Below are 22,934 nucleotides of genomic sequence, written 5' to 3'. Positions count from 1 at the left end.
GCTGCTAGGAGCCTATTGTTGCTGGGGGGGGGGGTTGTTGCTGGGGGTCTATTGTTGCTGGCTGCAGGGGATCTATTGTACTGATTTTCTTGTTATCATTAACAAATTTCAAATAAACTATGTAGCATAACAAAATGACACTTGGCTGTGTATTCTCTATAAGGAGCGGTACTGGGAGGTGTCTAGGGGTGGAACCAAGGGATGATGCTCAGCGGTGGGTAGGGGGAGCAGAGACAGGTGATTTACAAGGGGGGAGTTCCTGCACCTATTCTCTGAGAAAAAAAGCCCTGGTCTTACCAAAGTGCTAAAACATTTTTGGAACCTCTACAGCCATTAAAGTGTATGTAAACCTTAACAATTAACTTTTCATGTTTGCTCTTTTTTAGGCCTCTTTCACACAGCTGGGGGGTAAAAACAGGTGGTTGAGCTGCCTACGACTTTGCACATGCCGCAACTGTGTTGCTTTGTGTCCCAACTGCAGCAAATGCAACAGGGCATGATCTAACCCATCCATTCGAGTCAATGGAGCCATGCTGCAGCCACGAGCCGAACACTTGGTTTGCAGTTATTTGCTTTCTCAGATATCTTCTGTAAGCTCCAAAGCAATGCCCCTCTATGTAGGGCTCCATTGATACCTACACAGGTGTGACAGTGTGAGTGTGTCTTTGCACAATCTTGTGTGTTGCATTTAGGGCAGGGCTAGACCTTCCTCTAGACAAACTAAGCAGCCGCCTAGGGCGCACTGTCACCTAGGGGCACCTGGTCACAGCACATGCCGGTACTTTGTCTGTGTGGGACGTCGCCACATCATGAATGATCCTTCAGCTGAGGGGAGGGGCAGCAGAGGGGAGGAAGAAAGGACAGGAGAAGATGTGTCTGTGGCCAGTGTAGCAGCTGAGATGGCGCTCCTTCCAGTGTTCCTCTCAGACTCAGTCCCCTACTGCAAGCCTGCTAGCAGCTGCTGATCACTATAGAGTTCTGCTCTTCTCTTTTATTTATTTATTTATTTGGGGGGGGCGCACATTGCTGGTCTTACCTAGGGCTCAAAATAGTCTGTTTAGGGCAATCCATTCATTTCCCTCCTAGATTGTAAGCTCCGAGAAGCAGGGCCCTCCTAACCAGGGGCGGACTGACCATTCGAGCACTCGGGCACTGCCCAAGGGCCCGGGGTCAGTAGGGGGCCCCATGAAATGCCCCTGGTACCTTTTTATAGTTTTTTTTTTAGTGTGGGCAAGGATTTAGGGGCCCCATGATCCCCTATTGCCCGGGGGCCCTATGAGTTGTCAGTCCGCCCCTGCTCCTAACCCTCTTGTATTGAACTGTATTGTTGCTGTATTGTCTCCCTTTATATTGTAAAGCGCCGAGCAAACTGTTGGCGCCATATAAATCCTGTATAATAATAATATAAATCCTGTATAATAATAATATAAATCCTGTATAATAATAATATAAATCCTGTATAATAATAATATAAATCCTGTATAATAATAACAATAATTTCAATAGGCTATCCTATGCGTGAAAATTTAATAAAAGAAGTACATGAGCCTTTTCTGGAAGAATGAATGGCACCACTGTCCACCTGCAAGAAGAGATGAGTGTTTTTTGTGCGCTGCAGGAGTGCTTGTGATTTTGTGCGCATTCCCGAATTGCAAAAATGTGAACCTAACCTAATGGAAATGAGGAGAGGTATTTGCTGTCCAAATCTGGAGAGCAACCCAGGGTGACAACACTAGATATAATACAATGAATGAGTGTTGTCAGCCTAGACCAGGAAATGTGTTACTGGTGGGATCACCTGATGAATATAAAGGAAAAAAAAATCTAAAAACTAAATCTAGAGAATTAATGCAGCCACTGCATTTTAGGACTGGTAAGCTGCAATAAATTACATTTTTTTAGGGTTTGGATATATTTTAATGTAAATTTCAGCTTTTTTATCTAATATACTTTATAAAAAGACAGAATCGCTTTAACATCCTTGCTAAAGATTACCAAAAGACTTAGATTTGATTTCCTGTCTGAGCATTTTATTGACAGCCTCCTAAGAGATTTACTAATGAAACACCATTTACTAATGCAGTGCTGTACCTGAAAGCGTCTACGGTGCCGGAGTCTGCCGAGTGTCTTTTCGCGTTCATGTTCCATCTCAATTCTGTTCAATTTGCTGTGCATTAGACTGGGTGCAAATGGGACTGAAAGCTCAAAGAGTACGCCTTAAAGTGCACCTGAACTCAAAAAGTGAAGATTTGCTATCTTAGGGCTCTTTCACATTGGGGGGGGGGCAGGAAAACAGGTGGCTGAGCTGCATATTTACCGCCTCCTGGCTGCCCACCTGGGTTCTAACATTACAGCCTGATAGGGCAGTACACATGCTGTGACTGCCACAATGAGGGATCTAGACTTTTTCAATCAACATTAACTATTTTTAATCCTTAGCATCAGTAGATAGGTAGGAAGGTATATTATATTTTTTTCATATGTTCAGTTGCTCTCTGGTTTCAGGCCTAGGCCAAAATGATGTCATGCATCCCAGGAGTCTTCATCGTCTTTGTTTCTCTTTGAATGAGAAGAGGGGCTTTTTCAAACCAGCACACCCTCCTACTTGCATACATGAGCTAAGAGCAGCTGGATTCCAGGAAGTGAAATGTACATGAATCATCTGCCCTTACTCAAGATGGCCACATCTAGAAATGCTAGGGGGGCAGGGCAGGGGCGGACTGACCATTTGGAAACTCGGGCACTGCCCGAGGGCCCGGGGTCAGTAGGGGGCCCCACGAGATTCCCCTGGTACCTTCTTCTTAGGCTTTTTTGAGTTTGGGCAAGGACACAGGGGCCCCATGATCCCCTAATGCCCCGGGGGCCCCATGAGTTGTCAGTCCGCCTCTGGGGCAGGGGCAGACTGACCATTTGGAAACTAGGGCACTACCCGGGGGCCCGGGGTCAGTAGGGGGCACCTCAAGATGCCCCTGGTACCTTTTTCTTAGGCTTTTTTGAGTTTGGGCAAGGACACAGGGGCCCCATGATCCCCTATTGCCCGGGGGCCCCATGAGTTGTCAGTCCGCCCCTGGGGCAGGGGCAGACTGACCATTTGGAAACTAGGGCACTGCCCGAGAGCTCGGGGTCAGTAGGGGGCCCCATGAGATGCCCCTGGTACCTTTTCATAGGCTTTTTTGAGTTTGGACAAGGACACAGGGGCCCCATGATCCCCTATTGCCCGGGGGCCCCATGAGTTGTCAATCCGCCCCTGTAAGGGGGTGTTTTTCAAATCGATTTCTCAACAAAATAAAAACATCAATGGAGAGGTTGAGTTTGCTTGGAATATTATAAATGAATCAAATTTCGTTTGCAGATACAGTTGAGTTCTCTTTAATTGTGTCTAAGCAGCTAGCTGTAAATTTACCTTTTCCACTAAATTCACTCTGAAAAATAGTCAACTTCCTGTGCCTTGGAATTCCTGCTGTGCAGCCTCATAGCTTTGTACCTGCAGTGTGAGATCATCTAAGGCAGGGGTCTCCAAATTATGGCCCTCCAGTAGTTAAAGTACTACAAGTCCCATCATGCCTCTGGGAGTCTTGCCTGTGGCCGTCAAAGTCTTGCAAGGCCTCATGGGACTTGCAGTTCCTCAACATCTGGAGGGTCATAGTTTGGAGACCCCTGGTCTAAGGCATTATTACTTCTGACAGCTAGACTCACCACATTTGCTGAGATTCAAAGCTGTTTACTGTTCTCCATGCAGGAGAGGAAGCTGTACCTGAGGACCTGCAGTGCAAGCCTCTCCCTGCTTCTGCTTCATTAATTTTGTGGATCTATGCTTCCTCCATCCTTCCTGCCACTTCTTCATTATTGAGTTGCAATCATCAGATCACCAGTCATCGGGGGGGGGGGGGCAGCTCCGAAAGGTGAGAAGGCAAAGCCTAGCTCCTCCACCAATATGATCGCCCCTACATATAGACAACAAAGAACAAGGCATGGTAAACCAGCAGTGAAGAAACAAAAATCATCTACAGGAGCCTACAGGCACTGCTGGTGGCTAGTCCTTTGCTTTCTGCTTTCCATTTTGGACACAGATCCCACAGTACAGGTCCTCTTAAAATGTATTTCTAAACTCCAGGCAAGTAGGTTCTAGTTCTGCAAAGTCACCTGTATTCAGGGCCGGACTGACTATTTGGAAACTCGAGAGCCCGGGGTCAGTAGGGGGCCCCATGAGATGCCCCTGGTACCTTTTTCATAGGCTTTTTTGAGTTTGGGCAAGGACACAGGGGCCCCATGATCCCCTATTGCCCGGGGGCCCCATGAGTTGTCAGTCCACCCCTGCCTGTATTATCTTATTTATGGCTTCTGGGAAGTAAAATCGGTTGCTGATTTAACCCTCTTTACGCCGCTGCATATCTAGAAGGCACTGATCTTTTTTTTTTTTCAGTAATAAATGCAAGTCTTCCTTTAGCCCAAAGCAAACCCCAAGCGAAAGGCATAGAGAGTGAATTCTGGCGTGTCCAGGATGATTTGTGTAGCCGGCGCTCTCTCTCAAGTCTATGCGTTAATCGTGTGAAAATAAAATAGTCTAGTGGTGTAGAAGATTTACTGTATAGTAGATGCAAGCCTGCCACCCAGGTAGACGAGTGGGTCAATTCTTAAAACGTCTTAGCTTGTGATTTCTACTCCTCGGTTACTGCGCGTTCCAGGTTTTTGCATTAAAAGCGACTCACGCCAACTGATGCAGAGAAGCCGCAGTCCAGATGCAAATTTAGCAGCGACATGTCAACTTTGGACATTTCAAAATAAGTTGTATCTATCCAGGGGCGGACTGACCATTTGGAAACTCGGGCACTGCCCGAGGGCCCGGGGTCAGTAGGGGGCCCCATGAGATACCCCTGGTACCTTTTTCATAGGCTTTTTTGAGTTTGGGCAAGGACACAGGGGCCCCTTGATCCCCTATTGCCCGGGGGCCCCATGAGTTGTCAGTCCGCCCCTGTATCTATCTTTCTATAGCAGCCTTTCTCAACCAGGGTTCCTCAAGGTGTTTCTGGAGCAAGGAACAACTTCTGCTTCTCAGATAGGCAACCTCTGACACCGATAATCTTTTATGCTATCTGTAAGGGGGGATTCTTCACAGTGACTGCAAAATTAAGAATCACTCTTCCCAGTGACCATCATGTACCATTCGCAGGGGTTTCTTTGAGACCAAAAAATTATTTCAGGGACTCCTCCATATTAAAAAGGTTGAAAAAGACTAATCTATAGAATCTATCTTCTGTATTTATCTATCTGTAGCACCCTTCTAAAGTAATGTAGGTTATTAGGTAAAGTCTGGCTCCCCTGTAATCATTGGAGCAGGGGTTGACTGCTTAGGGCTGCTCAGTGTCCAACAGGCATATCATGACCAACAATGGTCCATGGTCTGAAAAGGTGCACACATGTGAAAAGGACACTTGGAAATGGCTGATGCATTTTAAGAGTGATCTCCTCTTTATCAGAGCCTACTCTGATGAAGGCTCTGATGAAGAGGAGATCGCTCCTCGAAACGCGCCAGATATTTCCAAGAGTCCATTTCAAATGTGGGACTCGTGGTTGTTCATGATATGCCTGTCTACATTTGTCGTTTGTTAGTATACAGCTACTATTTTTTACGATTAAAGTTTTTATTGAGGTAATGCACAATGCTTGTGCAACCCTTTTCTTTTTCTTTTTTCTATGGCCATAGGTGGATTGGAATTCGGCCGGCTCAGCAGGGACCAGATGAATTTTGATCTGTCTCTGACTATTCCCATCATGTAAAATTTCCATTTGATCAGCATCTGTAGTCAATTTGGAGTGTTTTCTGACAGTGGAGGAGTCCCCGCTGTCAGAATACAGTACAGTAGCACAGCGGGGAACATTTCTCCATCCACCTCACTTGTGTGGTTTGGGGAATCCATTCATTTCCTTTTGCTTACTACAAAACAACAAACAGAGGGAGCACCTGCCTAGCACATTCCAAGGGTAGAATATATGCCTTCCAACCTAACCAAGCCTGCCAGGCCATACCCTCCATAACGCAGATATACAAAAAATACACAAGCCAGGCTTTTGGAGTCAAATGGCCATAGCAGCCTTTTAATAACCAATAAATTATTCAATATAAGTAACATAACATTCCAAAATAGAAACAGAGGAAAAACGTGGGGGTCATTTGAGGGCAATAAACCCAACTTATCTTTTTGTGGAAAACTTTCCTTAAACTTAGGCCCCCAGCCGCAACCCACCGCCTTGGGGACAATCCTACTTATCCCCAGCCGCAACGCACCAGCTCGGAGATAACTCTACTTATCCTCAGTGACCACCATTTTACCTATTCTGAGTTAACCCTTTGTTAACCGGAATGTACCAAGGTCCCAGGGGCGGACTGACAACTCATGGGGTCCCCAGGCAATAGGGGATCATGGGGCCCCTGAGTCCTTGGCCACACTCAAAGCACACCCAAAAAAAGCCTATAAAAGGTACCAAGGGCATTTCATGGGGCCCCCTACTGACCCCGGGCCCTCAGGCAGTGCCCGAGTGCTCAAATGGTCAGTCCGCCCCTGCAAGGTCGCCATACCACCGATGGGTCCCGAATCATTCTACATACAGAATTCTTTCCTCCTCCAAAGACCAACCACCGCCAAGGCCGCCGTGACAATCCAAGCCAAAGCATGAAGGGGAGGGAGGGTGGAAAGCTTCTTCTTCTTCAGAATTCCCCAATGGACTTCCTGGGATCAGACTCTCCCCTACCTTCCTGTGATCCCTCCCAACCATCCCATCCAATCAGGTAAGTCACCACTATCACCACTTCCTACATTTCTTTTAACCCTATTAGATTGTCCCTCTATTCACCCAGTCATGTCGTCCCCATGCTTAATTTGTTTTTTTTGTTTTTTTGCTTTTTTTTTGCTCCGGGCCTACCTTTACCATCAAACCATTTTATTAATAGATAAAACCAAGTTTATACCAAGATATAAACCAAGTGATATCCTCAGAAACACGTATGAAAATCGAGCGTATCATAAATACAGATGAGACTGCCTCCAGATCCACACCAAGCAACTAGCAGCATGGGAAGACACCTCAGGGGCTTACACATTTTGAGGGGCAACCCCTCTTTTTCAATCCCAATTATGGGCAGCCTTAGCCTATCATTGTTGACTATCTCAAGTAGGTAGATGCTAAACCTTCTGCAAAGAGTTGACCATGCAGAACACTCCATTAAGTACTCCATAAAGTAGAAGAGTTGCATTGCAAGTTATTAAGATCCGTACCAGTGCCTATCTATATCTTTGACCTTTTCCATTTGCTAAATCACCCTTGACAATCTTCTACTGGTCTACTAATGTCCACCAACTCATGTTCTTATTCCAGGTATGATTAGATAATTCGTCTTGAGTAGCAAGTCCCCCGTCCTCAGGAATTCAATTTTCTCTACATACTACTTGATTAAAACAGTCCATTAAGAGCCACTTTTTCAAAGCTACCAATCCACTCTACTTCTCAATGCATTCTTTTCTGAAGTGGTGAACTCTCCTCACCTCCAGCCCCCTCCATCCCATTAGCTACTGTATCCAGTGATCTTCTTCTAGACGGTCCGGACTCTCCTGATCTTCTTTGTCAAGATTTTTTCTACATTTTTAGAAATAAAACGCAATGATTATGAGGCTTGACTAGCATGTAGAAACTGAACCATTTCATTAAAACTTTTATATTCCCATCCATACTGAGAAGGGCCTGAAGTTAAAGGATTGGGTCACAACAACCGACTGGTCAGCCGGTGTAATTGGTAGAATATGCCACCAGCACACCATGGATCTTTATTAAAGTCCAAATTGTTATTGAAAAGCTCACATTGCAGTGCAAGGTTTCAGGTCCACACAGGACTACTGCGTCAGGCATGTCATTTACATCCAGGGGCAGACTGACCATTTGGAAACTCGGGCGCTGCCCGAGGGCCCACGGTCAGTAGGGGGCCCCATGAGATGCCCCTGGTACTTTTTTTCATAGGCTTTTTTGAGTTTGGGCAAGGACACAGGGGCCCCATGATCCCCTATTGCCCGAGGGCCCCATGAGTTGTCAGTCCGCCCCTGTTAGGGACCTTAGATTGTACACCCCTTAAGGGTTAGGGACTGGTGTGAATGTACAATATATGAAAGCGCTGCGTAAATTGACGGCGCTATATAAGTACCTGAAATAAATATATATTATATTATTATTTTTGCTTTTTCTTTTTTGCTTTTTTTTCCCCACAAAAGCAGAGTTACCTTTTTAAAAAAATAAATGACAGAGAAAGTAACATTATATAGGTATGGGCCATTATCTGATTGTTCTCATTAGTGGGGATCATCAAATAGTGATCATTGGTAAAGGACGTAACAAATCTTCAGTTGTTAGTAGGCAATATAAACAATTTACCCTTGACTTATTAAACTATTATTTCCGGCTCTGAAAACTCTAATGCTGCAGACGTGGCGATCACACCTACATTTAATTATAGTGTTTTATTACAAACAAATCCCACTGCGACCGGCTCTGGAACATTTCTTAGAACTTTTTTTCCCCGTAAATCAATATTTCTCTGAATTTGAAAATTACCAAAGGATTTCGCCGTGAACTGGTGGATCAAAAGGAGAAAGGGGAAAGTGAAGGAATTTATATGTGATCAACAGAATGTTTACACTGGAGTGCAGAGCTAACTGGCATCGCTCTCCTGTAATTATCTTCTCATGGATCCTGTAAAAAGCAAGCGAAAGCGGATATTTTATTACGTAGTAGACGTGTCAACGTCGAGAGCTGGGATGTAGCAGCTGCAAAAAAAAAAATGTTAGTGGTTAGTGTCTTGTTTGTCATGGGTCACGGCTTTAACCAGTTGCCTACTGGGCACCTTCACCCCGTCCTGCCCAGGCCAATTTTCAGCGCTGTCACACTTTGAATGACAATTGCGCGGTCATGCAACACTGTACCCAAATGAAATTGGTATCATTTTTTTTCAACAAATAGAGCTTTCTTTTGGTGGTATTTAATTTCTATTATAAAATTTTGCAAACAGATAATTTTTCTCTTTCACTGATGTGCATTGATGAGGCTGCACTGATAGGCAGCACTGATGGGCACTGATAGGCAGCACTGATGGGCACTGATAGGCAGCACTGATGGGCACTGATAGGCAGCACTGATGGGCACTGATAGGCGGCACTGATGGGCATTGATAATATAGGTGGGCTGAAGGTGCAGGTGAGGGATTGAAGGTGATATGATAACTAAAGTGAGGGGATGAAAGTGGGATGAGGGCACAGGTGAGGAGATGTAGGTTAGATGATGGGGCAGTTGAAGGAATGAAGGTGGGATGATGGCACAGGTAAGGGGATCAAGGTGTGTTGATGGTTCAGATGTTAGGATGAAGGTGGGATGATAGCACAGGTAGGGGGATGAAGGCGGGTTGGTGGTTCAGATGTTAGGATGAAAGTGGGATGATGGCACAAGTAGGGAGATGAAGGTGGGTTGATGGTTCAGATGTTAGGATAAAGGTGGGATGATGGCACAAGTAGGGGGGTGAAGGTGGGTTGATGGTTCAGATGTTAGGACGAAGGTGGGATGATGGCACAAGTAGGGGGGTGAAGGTGGGTTGATGGTTCAGATGTTAGGATAAAGGTGGGATGATGGCACAAGTAGGGGGATGAAAGCAGTTTGATGGCTCAGATGTTAGGACAAAGGTGGGATGATGGCACAGGTAGGGGGATGAAGGCGGGTTGGTGGTTCAGATGTTAGGATGAAGGTGGGATGATGGCACAAGTAGGGAGATGAAGGTGGGTTGATGGTTCAGATGTTAGGATAAAGGTGGGATGATGGCACAAGTAAGGGGGTGAAGGTGGGTTGATGGCTCAGACGTTAGGATAAAGGTGGGATGATGGCACAAGTAGGGGGGGTGAAGGTGGGTTGATGGTTCAGATGTTAGGATGAAGGTGGGATGATGGCACAAGTAGGGAGATGAAGGTGGGTTGATGGTTCAGATGTTAGGATAAAGGTGGGATGATGGCACAAGTAGGGGGTTGAAGGTGGGTTGATGGCTCAGACGTTAGGATAAAGGTGGGATGATGGCACAAGTAGGGGGGGTGAAGGTGGGTTGATGGTTCAGATGTTAGGATGAAGGTGGGATGATGGCACAAGTAGGGGGGTGAAGGCGGGTTGATGGCTCAGATGTTAGGACAAAGGTGGGATGATGGCACAAGTAGGGGGATGAAAGCAGTTTGATGGCTCAGATGTTAGGACAAAGGTGGGATGATGGCACACGTAGGGGGATGAAGCTGGGTTGATGGTTCAGATGTTAGGACGAAGGTGGAATGATAGCACACGTAGGGGGATGGAGGCGGGTTGACGGCTCAGACGTTAGGATAAAGGTGGGATGATGGAACAAGAAGAAGTGATGGTGGTAGGTTGATGGCACAAGTGAGAGGAATAATGTGGGATGATGGAACATGTGAGAGAATAAAAACGGGATGATTGGCAAGTAAAGCGATGAAGGTAGGACACGTTTCACTTGCAGTTGAGCAGTTGTACGTTTGATATATTCCTGCACAACAATTACTGCATTTGTGCAGGTGCCCAATTTTGTGGACTGAGCCAATAATATTGTAATCACAATCCACAAACCAGAGAAATTTCTGAGCCTTTTTTTGCTTTAGCTGCCATTTTGTGAGCTCAATCAATATTATCTTAAAACCTATTAGTAACCTGCATTGTCATCAAGGTTTTGAGGTTGCAGCCACATGATAGTCGTTTTGTCTTTGGTTATGTACCCCTCACGCTACAGCACAAAGCCCATGAAAGGTGTGTTTGTCCATATTCCTGTTAGCCTGTACATGTTTGGTATTGCAGGCAGACTCTCAGATACAGTACAGATCCAGCCTGATAGAATTTCATGTCGTGTTTGGGATGCAGTAAAATGTTCACTTCTGCAGCTCTTTGAATTACACTGGTGCAGTCGCATTGATGTCATTATGCAATCGGCTTCATTGGGACAGTCGCTCACTTGACGTAAGTAATAAGGCCGCCTAGGCAGGGCAGATTGAGTAGCACTCAATCACATAACCAATCCTATACATCTTGTTACTGGTGGTATACAGACGATCTATATGATTCTACATGTCACTTGATTCATTGCTGCTCTTGGCGCCTGGTTACCTGTGAACAATTGCCTTGGTATTTTTACTGCACATTTATTTACAGTCTGTTTGCAAGGTGCTATCTCCACTTGGGTTTCCATCTACTCCTCCTCCTCCCATCTGTGTTCTTCTTCTACTTAATTCAGCTGCATGTATGGCAGTGTGAAAGATAAAGACTACAAGGTCAGTGCTGGCACAGGTTTGTCCAGCGCCCTGAGCAAGGTTGCAGAACTGCCCCCTCTTTCGCTGCTCATGCATGCCATAGAATGGGTGTACTGCCCTGCCCCATTCTCTGCTCCCTTGCTTTGGCTGCCCATGGTTGGCATGGACTGTACACTCCTTGGAGTGTGCATGCTGTGTGTCCCCCCCCCTTCTGCTGCACCTGGGGCAGCTGCCCCTCCTGCCCACCCCTTGTCTCAGCTCTGGCAAGAAGCCTCTATACAAATGTAGCACAGACTCCTGAAGGGCCCTACTGATTTAGCCCAGGTACTCTTCCCAATGGGGTATACATGCAGCCAAGCACACAACAACTGGGCAGTCTCACAACTCTATGACAAAATTGTCTTTATTTGTAGGTTAATGCTAGTTGAACTTAGTCGGGGTGCAGGGTGGGCTGTGGGATACGCCAAATTTAGTCCACAAAGAGACCAGTGCTGCACTCTCGGTCTTGCAGTGGTGTATTTAGGATTCGTGCTGCTCTAGGCAACACAAAAATCGTCTCCCCCCCCCCACGGAGAGACCGTGAAACCAACCAACACACCCCTCTGACATTGAACAACAACACCCCAGCCCCTCACCCCCCCACCCAAGAGAGCCTTACATTACATCGCCCCCCATACAGTGGCAATCTTCCCCCACCACCTTCACAGCTCTGGACATCCCCAGAAACAAGAGTCGGGCTCTGCATACACCATCAAGCAGTCCACAGCCTCTCTCAGATCCCACCTGATCTCCATGCTGCCTGTGTCCCTTCTTCCATGCCTTCTTTCAGGAGGGCGGTGCTGCCCCCCTGAAAAATGCCGCCCTAGGCAAATGCCTTGTTTGCCTTGTGGTAAATATGGCCCTGCTGTCTTGTCTATACTCTTCAGGAATAAACCAGAGGACACTCTCTGTCTTGTCTATACTCTTCAGGATAATTCCCCTCTTGGCAGACAATAGGAGAACAAGCAACCCTGGGACTCCAAGCAAAGGAAAGGTTTCAATCGGGGCAGACTGACAACTCATGGGGCCCCTGGGTAATAGGGGATCATGGGGCCCCTGTGTCCTCGCCCACACTCAAACCACACCCAAAAAAGCCTATGAAAGGTACCAGGGACATCTCATGGGGCCCCCTACTGACCCAGGCCCTCGGGCAGTGCCCGAATTCCCCAATGGTCAGTCCGCCCCTGGTTCCAATTCAGCAGCACTGGAGCAGATGCTCAAAGAGTCAGAGCAGCAAATAGTCACTATGATCCTACACTCAGGCCTATACTCACAATGTCCCTGTATACGTAGATGACTTTGTCCAATATCCGCCAGACAATTCTGGAAATGTCCAGGCCAAATCCTCAGTAAATCTGATTTAGCTTCAGCTCCCTTCAGAAAATAACCCCCCCCCCCAGCTCTCACAGAGCTGAGACCTCGAACTCCTGCACACTTCAGTTACACTGCCCATAAGAGCAGCAGCCCTTCAGGCTGGAGTCTTCTTCTCCTAGACAACAGTCCCAGAACATTTATGCACTCCTCAGCCACCTACTGAGCATCCTCTTCCCCTGGGATTGGCTGAGACCACATCAATATTCAGGCCCAGGGTCTGCCTCTTCCAACCCACTACATTCTAGAATCCACTAAAAGATGGGGGAAGCAGTTGAGCCTGCAGATGAGATCCAGAACAGCCAAAAATAACCACTCCAATGATTACAAAGGTGCCAAAGAACTAAATTTACCTGAACCTCTCCAGCAACCTATTCTAAGAGTGCGCTACACAAGATAAAGTCTGTATATAAGTGTTATTTACATGGGTAGCGGTGTTACAATGTGTGAGTAGCCCCATAGCAAAATCATTAAAGGGCCCCTAGTCGCTGATCGGCGCCATTATTAGTATAAATAAAAATTAAAAATCCCAGTATCTTTCCCGCCATTTGTAAACGCTATAACTTTCACGTAAACCAATTAATTTACACGTATTGGGTTTTTTTTTAGCAAAGACATGTCGCAGAATACATTTTGGCAGAAATTTATGACTAAATTTGATTTTTGCATTTTTTTTTACTGGACATGTTTTATAGCAAAAAGTCCAACATATTGTTTTTTTTTCCTCAAAATTGTCAGCCTTTTTTTTTATAGCGCAAAAAATAAAAACCGCACAGGCAATCAAATACCACCGAAAGAAAGCTCAATTTGTGGGGAAAAAAAGGATGTAAATTTCATTTATGTACCGTATTGCATGACCGCGCAATTGTCCGTTAAACTAGCGCAGCGCTGTATAGCAGAAAAATGGTGTAAATTGCAGTATTTATACCATAGTTTGTAGACGTTATAACTTTCACACAAAGCAATCAATATACACTTATTGGGATTTGTTTTACCAAAAACATGTAGCAGAATACATTTTGGCCTAAATTTATAACCAACTTTGAGTTTACTATATATTTTTTATAGCTGAAAGTAAAAAATATTGTTTTTCTTCAAAATTTTTGGCCTTTTTTTGTTTATAGCGTGAAAAATAAAAAGCGCACAGGTGATCAAATTACACCGAAAGAAAGCTCTATTTGTGTGAGAAAAAAGGACATAAATTTCGTTTGGGTGCAGCATTGCATGACCGCGCAATTATCAGTTGATTTAGTGCAGCGCAGAGTAGCAAAAAGAGGCCTGGTCATTAAGGGGGGTAAATCCTCAGGTGCTCAAGTGGTTAAAGAGGACCTTGCATGTAAATGTGAGACCTGAATATTTTGACTCCCCAAATAAAAAACACTTGCTAAAGTAAGTTTAAAAAAATGGAATTTAAAAAGAAAAAATTGCCTCGGATCCTGGCTTCCTGAAGACACTGGTTGTGCTTCACCTCTGCCACCTTGGAGAACTGGGGACTAGAAGTGGCCATTTCACTATGCAGGCATGGGCCACTGTTGCCACCATCAGGAAACCCACTTGTAGGATGGAAGTGGCTGCACATAGACTGCAGGGGATCAGCCGTACTGAGATGATCAAAGGGTAAAAACAAATGCAAACTGATTTTTTCATGCAGTTGTTTATGATACGCAGTGCTTTAGCAAACTAAATGCCATCCAGTTAGGATATATTTCCATTTTAGTGTAAAACCAAGATGCTTTTCCTTTAGTTTTCGATACAGCCATATTTTTTTTTAAGCTGTCTAGGAGATTTTCCTTCCTGTCCCAGTGACACAGCAGCAGCAAGTAAGAGGAAAATCCCCTATTAGGGGTCATTCACACTAGTGGTTAGGAACCGATAAAACCCAGTGGTTGAACCAGGCTTTTACCGCGCTCCAACCGCTACCACAAGAAGCCGTGGCCGGGGGTGCACGTTGCCAAAGCTGCAACAGGACTTATACCTGTCTCTTTCAGTGGGCATGACTGCCTGCCAACCGCGACCCTTTTAAGTGAATGTGGCTACTCCTGCAAATGCCCTGCGACTGCGTGCGATGCATACAGTTGTGCCATGCTGCTACAGGGTTCAAGGGGTTACAGCAAGCAGAGAGGAGGTGATACAACGATGTGTTGCATTCAGCAGCAAAATGCGACCCATTTATCTATATAAGTACCTTAAATAAATAATAAATCCGCTCCTCGCAAGACCTCTTATTCTCTAGCTCCCTTATCTCCTCCTCCCATGCTCGTCTCCAAGACTTCTCCAGGGCGTCACCAATCCTCTGGAACTCCCTACCCCAATCTATCAGACTATCACCTACTCTACTTACCTTTCGGCGATCACTGAAAACCTATCTCTTCAGGGAAGCCTATCCCGCCCTCTGCTAATACTGGAATCCTCCACTCTTCCAACCACTCCATCCCCCACAGTGACTACCTACTGTACCATTCACCCCTCCCTCCTAGATTGTAAGCTCCAAGGATCAGGGCCCTCAAATCCCTCTTGTATTGAACTGTATTGTTGCTGTATTGTCTCCCACTATAATGTAAAGCGCTGAGCAAACTGTTGGCGCCATATAAATCTTGTATAATAATAATAATAAATGTAGGTGAATGGGGCCACGTTGCAACCACCCTGCTCACATTTGCAGTGCAGTGGAATGGCACTTTGAGGGTTAAATCAAGCAGTGATCTATCTGCCTCACTATCTTCCAAATGCCCTCTGAAAAGCGATCCACCGCAGACCACTTTTTCAGAGGGGTGCCAGTACAGCCGCACATATGAACAAGCTTTTACAATCATTGGCTGAGCAGCTTCTCTGGGCCACGGTAGGCACGAAGAAAGGGTTAAAGATTAAAAGCTGGCACGTTCAGCATGTTTTACACCTTGTGAATTACTCCCCAGCCTCCTATAGATCACATCTTCTGACACGAACGTGCCCATTTTTCACTAAATATTCAGCAGCGAAGGGAATACCTGCCAAACAGCACTGCGTGCGAGAGAACAGAAGACCGAGAGAGAGAGGACGAGGGGTGGAGGAAGAGACAGATTGGGTCATTTACCACCAGGCAGACAAGCACATTGCGAAGAATAAGATTACATGATTTCACCATAGCTGACTTTCTGTAATTATGACAGATTGGCACCCAAGGTGGTACTTGTGCCGGAACCATTGCTACCACCGCCATGCGAAGCTGCCTCAACGATTCGCGGGAAGCCGGCAGACACAATTCTTTGGAGAAAGTGGAAAACTAGCCCTGGACCTGTAAGGTTATCCTAATGGTATTGTTGACTTAAAGAATTGATGGTGATATACATAGTCTGGTGCCGGGGTGGGCATCTTCTACACCCCAGAGCAGTGGTTCTCAACCTGTGGGTCGCGACCCCTTTGGGGGTCGAACGACCCTTTCACAGGGGTCGCCTAAGACCATCAGAAAACACATATTTCCGATGTGTAAAGAGCAGCAACTGTGTAGAAAGCAGCTGCTGTGTTGAAAGCAGCTACTCTGTTAAAAGCAGCTACTGTGTTGAAAGCAGCAGTATTGGAGGTAAAACGACACTCATGAATTATAATTACTGGGTAAATAATTTTATGGTTGGGTGTCAGGAATGGACTTGCCAATAATGGTGGGACTCACCTGTCTTGTGGGCTGCAGTACAAGGGCTGGCCAGCGGGTGCTCTCAGCAATCAGAGACTCAACCCTGCAGTCAGCCAAACACCTGAAGCTGATTACGGAGGTGTATTTAAGGGATGGCCAGACCTGCAGTCTGGGCCTTGGTGTGTGTTTTTCCATGGGCCCCTGTATCTTGTTACCTGCATTCCTGTTCCTGTTCCTGCCTGACTGACTGACTCGTTGCCTACCCTGCCTGATCCTGACCTCTGCTGTCTTCTCCTGTTTGATCCCTGGCTTGTGACCCCGACCATTCTCTGCCTGACCCCCTGTACCTACCTGCCCGTTAGTTGCTGTACCCGGCTCGTGACCTGACTACTCTCTGCCTGCTCGTCCTGTTCCTACCTGCCCGATTGTTATTGACCCGGCCTGCCTGACTACGCTTGCATTGTATGTATTGTTATCTGTGGGTGGTTTGGTTCGTTTGCACTGTGTTTATGTTTTAGTTTTGCACTGCGTTTTGTATTGTTAGTGTTAATAAATTATATTGTTTATAACATATCTGAAGCCTGCGTTTCCCTGCGTCAGTTCACATACCTCTGGTCATACCTGGAGCCCTGACAGTTGGGGGTCACCACAACATGAGGAACTGTATTAAAGGGTCACGGCATTAGGAAGGTTGAGAACCACTGCCCCAGAGGATCTCCACGGTCTCCTTGGCTTGTAATGTACAAAACAAAAAAAATAAATTGAAGCACCAAACCACTGCTAACAGGTTCAGATATGACTTTATTCCAATAAAGGTTAGGAGAGCAATTAACCACTTCCTGTCCGGACACTTTTACCCCCTTCCTGACCAGGGCAATTTTCAGCTTTCAGCACTATCACACTTTGAATGACAATTGCGTGGTCATGCAACACTGTACCCAAATGAATTTTTTACCATTTTTTTGAGACAGATAAAGCTTTATTTTGGTGGTATTTATTCACCGCTGGGATTTTTATTTTATTTGCTATTTAAATGAAAAAGTCCAAAAATTGTGAAAAAAGTGTTTTTTTTATAAAATTTTGCAAATAAATAATATTTCATCATAAATCTTTGCCACAATTTATTCCGTTATCTTTTTAGTAAAAAAAAAAATACAAATTAGTTTATAACCAAAAATTATAATTTTTAAACATTTTTTTTTACATTTTTATTTTATTTTTTTATATATTTTTTTTTTTTTTTTTTTACATACTGTCACCCTAGCAGTACAGTGTCACCATGGTGACACTGTACTACTTGTGGTGGGTGATGAAGATTTTTTTTTTTTTTTTTACACTGATTGCTTTTACACCCATATAGGATGTAAAAGCAATCATTTCTCTTTCTCTCTGTGTGCATTCTTGCACTCATTGAGAAGTACTGAGTGAGCTGTGATTGGTCACAGCTTGTCACATGGTACAAGGCTGTTGTGAATAGCCTTGTACCATGTGACCTCTGTGATCATTCACAGATTTCACACGTAGTAAGCAATGATGTCACAAGTGACATCTTGCTTACTACTTTGCATGTGATCACTGATTGGCCAATCAGTGATCACATGATCAGGACCTCGTACAGAGGTCCCATCCGACGATCGGTGTTTCACTGTGTCCGGAGGACACAGCGGGCACCGGATCGCGGTGCTGCACGCTCCGAGGGAGCGCGCACAAGCAGGGTGCGGGGAGGCCGTTTATAAACGGCCACCCGACCCTGCACTGCCCCCTTCCGGCCGTTTATATGCAACGGCCGGTCAGGAAGTAGTTAAAAGAGTAGCCAACATGGAGTCTAGTGTCAGAATGTGGATGGGACCATACAATACGCCTCCTGGACCTAGAGCAACCTTTCTCAACCAGGGTGCCCAGGCACCTTAGGATGCTTTGAGGTTTCTTCAGGGGTGTCTTGGCAAAATGTCTACAAATTGCCCAAAACTTGTATAACAAGCCTGCCTTTTGGTTACACAAAGCCACAGGTTTTCGTTGTGCACCATTACGACCTTCCAGCCGCCGGCGTCCTGGCAACCAATGATGCCATCAGCCGCCTTCACAGCATCCTAGTTTGACCCTTCCCTACCCCTCTCCATCAGTTTTGGGGTCACATTAGCTCAGTGATGGAGAAAAACTGAAGGAGAAAAGAAACACTGGAATACTAGTCAGTACCAGTGTGCAAAAGTATGTTTGCTCTGGAAGAATAAATCACCTCTAATGTTGGGTGTCCTACATGTGTGGATGTTGCTGCGTTCTATAAAACTATTAGAATAGTTTTTCACATTTTAGAATGGGGTGACCTTTTAAAATTATGAACAGTCTTGAGACGCCTCCATAATTCTAAAGGGCGCCTGGAGATTCTGCATCATTTTAAAGGGTGCCTTGACTGAAAAAAGGTTGAGAAACCCTGACCTAGAGGAGTGTGGACAGTGCTATGCCTTTGAGGAGAGAAGGATTAGGAACGTTGGGGGAAGGAGGTGTACTGTACATGTTGTTCTGGTGGTGGTGGGGGGGATTTTATGTTAAATACTGGGCAGGTGATGAGATAGGGGGGTATGTGAACTATGAAGGTGTCGGGGGGGGACGCTATTTACACTACTGTGCAAACATTTTAGGCAGGTGTGTAAATGAAGAATGTTTTCAGAAATAGAAGTGTTAATAATTTATTTTTATCAATGCACAAAATGGAAAGTAATTGAACAGAAGAGAAATTCAAATCAATATTTGGCATGACCACCCTTCGCCTTCAAAACAGCATCCATTCTTCAATTCTTCTAGGTAGACTTGCACACAGTTTCTGAAGGACCTCGGCAGGTAGGTTGTTCCAAGCATCTTGGAGAACTAAGCACAGATCTTCTGTGGATGTCGGCTGCCTCAAATCCTTCTGTATCTTCATGTAATCCCAGACAGACTCCTTGATGTTGAGATCAGGGCTCTATGGGGGCCAAACCATCACTTCCAGGACTCCTTGTTCTTCTTTACACTGAACATACAGTAGTTCTTAATGATATTGGCTGCCTGTTTGGGGTGTTGTCCTGCTGCAGAATAAGTTTGGGGTCAATCACATGCTTCCCTGATAGTATGGCATGATGGATAAGTATCTGCCTGTATTTCTTAGCATTGAGGACACCATTGATCCTGACCAAATCTCCAACTCCATTTTCAGAAATGCAGCCCAAACCTGCAAGGAACCTCCACAATGCTTCACAGTTGCTTGCAGACATTCATTATTGTACCGCTCTCCAGCCCTTGGGCCAAAAAACTACCTACAGCCAAATATTTCAGATTTTGACTCATAAGTCCAGATCACCTGTTGCCATTTTTTTGTACTCCAGTTTCTATATTTTTATGCATAGTTGAGTCACCTAGCCTAGAGGTATGGTTTTTGTCTGCAATTCTTCCATGGAGACAACTTCTGGCCAGACTTCTCCCGACAGTAGATTGCTGTACCTGGGCCCCACTTCTACCAGTTTTTCCTGGTGGCACTACTGGACATCTTACGATGTCGAAGGGAAGTAAGCATGATGTGTCTTTCATCTGCTGCATTACGTTTCCTTGGCCAACCACTGTCTACAATCCACTACATTGCCTGTTTCTTTGTGCTTCTCCAAAAGAACTTGAACAGCAAGTTTTGAAACCCCAGTTTGCTTTGAAATCTTTGCCTGGGAGAGACCTTACTGACACACCTTGCTGAGACCTTGTGTCTTCTTGCTGTGCTTAGTCTTGCCATGACGTATGACCTGTGACATGAAACTGTCTTCCACAACCTCACCTTAGTAGCAGCGTTTGGCTGTTCCTCACCCAGTTTTAGGCCTCCATAAGCTGTTTCTGTTTCAGTTCATGACTGTGTTTCAACCTACCTATGATATTGTTCATTAGCATACACTTGGTATAATTGGTTAATCATACACTTAGCTCTAATCCTGCAAAATCCCTGACTTTGTGCAAGTGGAAGAATTGATGCTGGTTTGAAGCCAGAGGGTAGTCACACAAAATATTGATTTGATTTAGATTTTTCCTCTGTTCAAACACTTCATATTTTGTAAATTGATAAAAATAAACAATTCAAATATATACTGTATTTTTGCTTTACAGCATTTCTTCACTCCTGCCTAAATCTTTTGCACAGTACTGTATATTGTGGTGGAAGGGAGGGTGTATATACTGTGATGGTGATGCAAGAGGGTGTATATCTTGTGCTGGCATTGGGGTTTTGTACAGCCCCAATTCCAAAAAAGTTTGGACGCTGTGTAAAATCTACATAAAAATGCAATAATTTAGCAAATCTCATAAACCCATATTTTTTACAATAAATAATAGAAAACATATCAAATATTTAAATTGAGAAAATGGATCATTTTGAGAAAAAAAGGTAATTTTGAAATTGATGGCGGCAGCATATCTAAAAATAGCTGAGACAGGGCCATGTTTACCATGGTGCAGCATCCCCTCTTCTTTTAACAACACCAGGGGCGGACTGTCAACTCATGGGGCCCCCGGGCAATAAGGGATCATGGGGCCCCTGTGTCCTTGCCCACACTCAAAAAAGCCTATGAAAAAGGTACCAGGGGCATCTCATGGGGCCCCCTACTGACCCCGGGCCCTTGGGCAGTGCCCGAGTTTTCAAATGGTCAGTCCGCCCCTGAACAACACTGTAACATCTGAAAACTGCGGAGACCAGTTGCTGGAGTGTTTGGAGAGGAATGTTGTCCCATTCTTGTCAGAGCATATGCCACAACCACCAACCATTGGGGCACCATGGAACACTTTGTGTGTAGCCCTTTCTTTAGCCTAGAGAAATCTGTCCCTGCCATGAATGGGGAAGTTGGTTGTGTTTGTCCCCCAGGCAAAAGTTTCCCCAGTCCTCCCTTGTATCTTTTTGACCCTCTCTAATTGACCAACCTTTACTTCTGTAAGACAACAATAACCTTTTACCATGACTAACAACCATTGGGGCACCATGACACTTTATACAGAGCAATTTCTTTAGACCAGAGCAGGGGCGGACTGACCATTCGGGCATTTGGGCACTGCCCGAGGGCCCAGGGTCAGTAAGGGGCCCCATGAAATGCCCCCGGTACCTTTTTATAGGCTTTTTTGTGTGTGCTTTGAGTGTGGGCAAGGACACAGGGGCCCCATGATCTCCTATTGTCTGGGGGCCCCATGAGTTGTCAGTCCGCCCCTGGACCAGAGAAATCTGCCCCTATCATGAATAGGGCAGTTGGTTTTGTCTGTCCCCCAAGCCAAAAGTTTCCAGTCCTCCCTTGTATCTCAATGACCCTTTCTAATTGACCAACCTTTGCTTCTATAAGACAACAATAACCTTTTACCATGACTTCCAACCTGTGGAGCGTGATAACACTATGTACAGAGTACTTTCTTTAGACCACAGAAATCTGCCCCTACCATAAATAGGGCAGTTGGTTGTGTTTGTCCCCCAGGCCAAAAATTTCCAATCCTCCCTTGTATGTCTTTGACCCTCTCTAACTGACCAACCTCAGCTTCTGTAAGACAACAATACCCTTTTTACCATGGCCACTAACCATTGGGGCACCATGGCACACTTTGTGTGGAGCATTTTCTGTAGCCCAGAGAAATTTGTCCCTACCAAGAACGGGGCAGTTGGTTTTGTCTGTCCCCCAGGCCAAAAGTTTCCAGTCCTCCCTTGTATCTCAATGACCCTTTCTAACTGACCAACCTTTGCTTCTATAAGACAACAATAACCTTTTACCATGACTTCCAACCTGTGGAGCGTGATAACACTATGTACAGAGCACTTTCTTTAGACCACAGAAATCTGCCCCTACCATGAATAGGACATTTGGTTGTGTTTGTCCCCCAGGCCAAAAATTTCCAATCCTCCCTTGTAGTTCTTTGACCCTATCTAATTGACCAACCTCAGCTTCTTTAAAACAACATTAACCTTTTACTATGGCCACCAAACATTGGGACACCGTGGCACATTATGTGCCGAGCACTTTCTTTGGCTCAGAGAAATCTTTCCCTACCATGAATGAGGGAGTTGGTTATGTTTGTCCCCCTCCTTTGTATCTCTTTGACCCTCTCAAATGCCCCAACAATGAATTGCCTTGTTAGAGTGATACTAAAAGGTTATAAACAGCCTAGGAGGAGAGGACGCATAAATTGGGCCCTGCCTATAATTTCCATTACAAGCTTTTCTTGTCCCTTCTTTATGTGTGACAGTAGGGCGAAAATGTTTTCCTTGCTCCATGTAATATTTTACTTTTAATGGGCTCAGCGATTTATAACATTTGTCTTCCTTTGTCTGACCTTAATTATATTGTTATCGGTGACCTCTTTTTTCATGGGATTGGGCTAATGATATTATTGTTCTTGCCTTCAGCATTGCTGTCAGCAGCCTCATTGGGGTCACCAACATGTAACAATATTACAGGAAAAAATAAGCAGCTTTTAGGAAGTCTATACACTTGGCAAGTGAAGATTTGGGTTTGTTCTGTGAAGTGTGCCGGCCCGGCTGACCCCTCAATCTCTGTTCTTGCTCCACTGAGGTCTCCCCGCGGGGCTGCAGAAGGTGCGTGTGC

General features: G+C 45.2%; 1 protein-coding gene across 1 annotated transcript in view; it reads left to right on the top strand.

The window, feature by feature from the left end:
- The window catches only part of ASIC4 (acid sensing ion channel subunit family member 4), a 464,132-nt gene that overhangs the window by 223,851 nt on the left and 217,347 nt on the right, over positions 1-22,934 (top strand). The gene's annotated exons all lie outside the window — the stretch shown is intronic.

Source organism: Staurois parvus, unplaced genomic scaffold (assembly GCF_062004578.1).
Source record: "Staurois parvus isolate SC_StPar_1 unplaced genomic scaffold, SC_StPar_1.0 ptg000246l, whole genome shotgun sequence".
In the NCBI taxonomy this organism is placed as follows: domain Eukaryota; kingdom Metazoa; phylum Chordata; class Amphibia; order Anura; family Ranidae; genus Staurois; species Staurois parvus.
The sequence above is the reverse complement of the archived record's forward strand: the minus strand, read 5'-3'. Positions and strand labels throughout refer to the sequence as shown.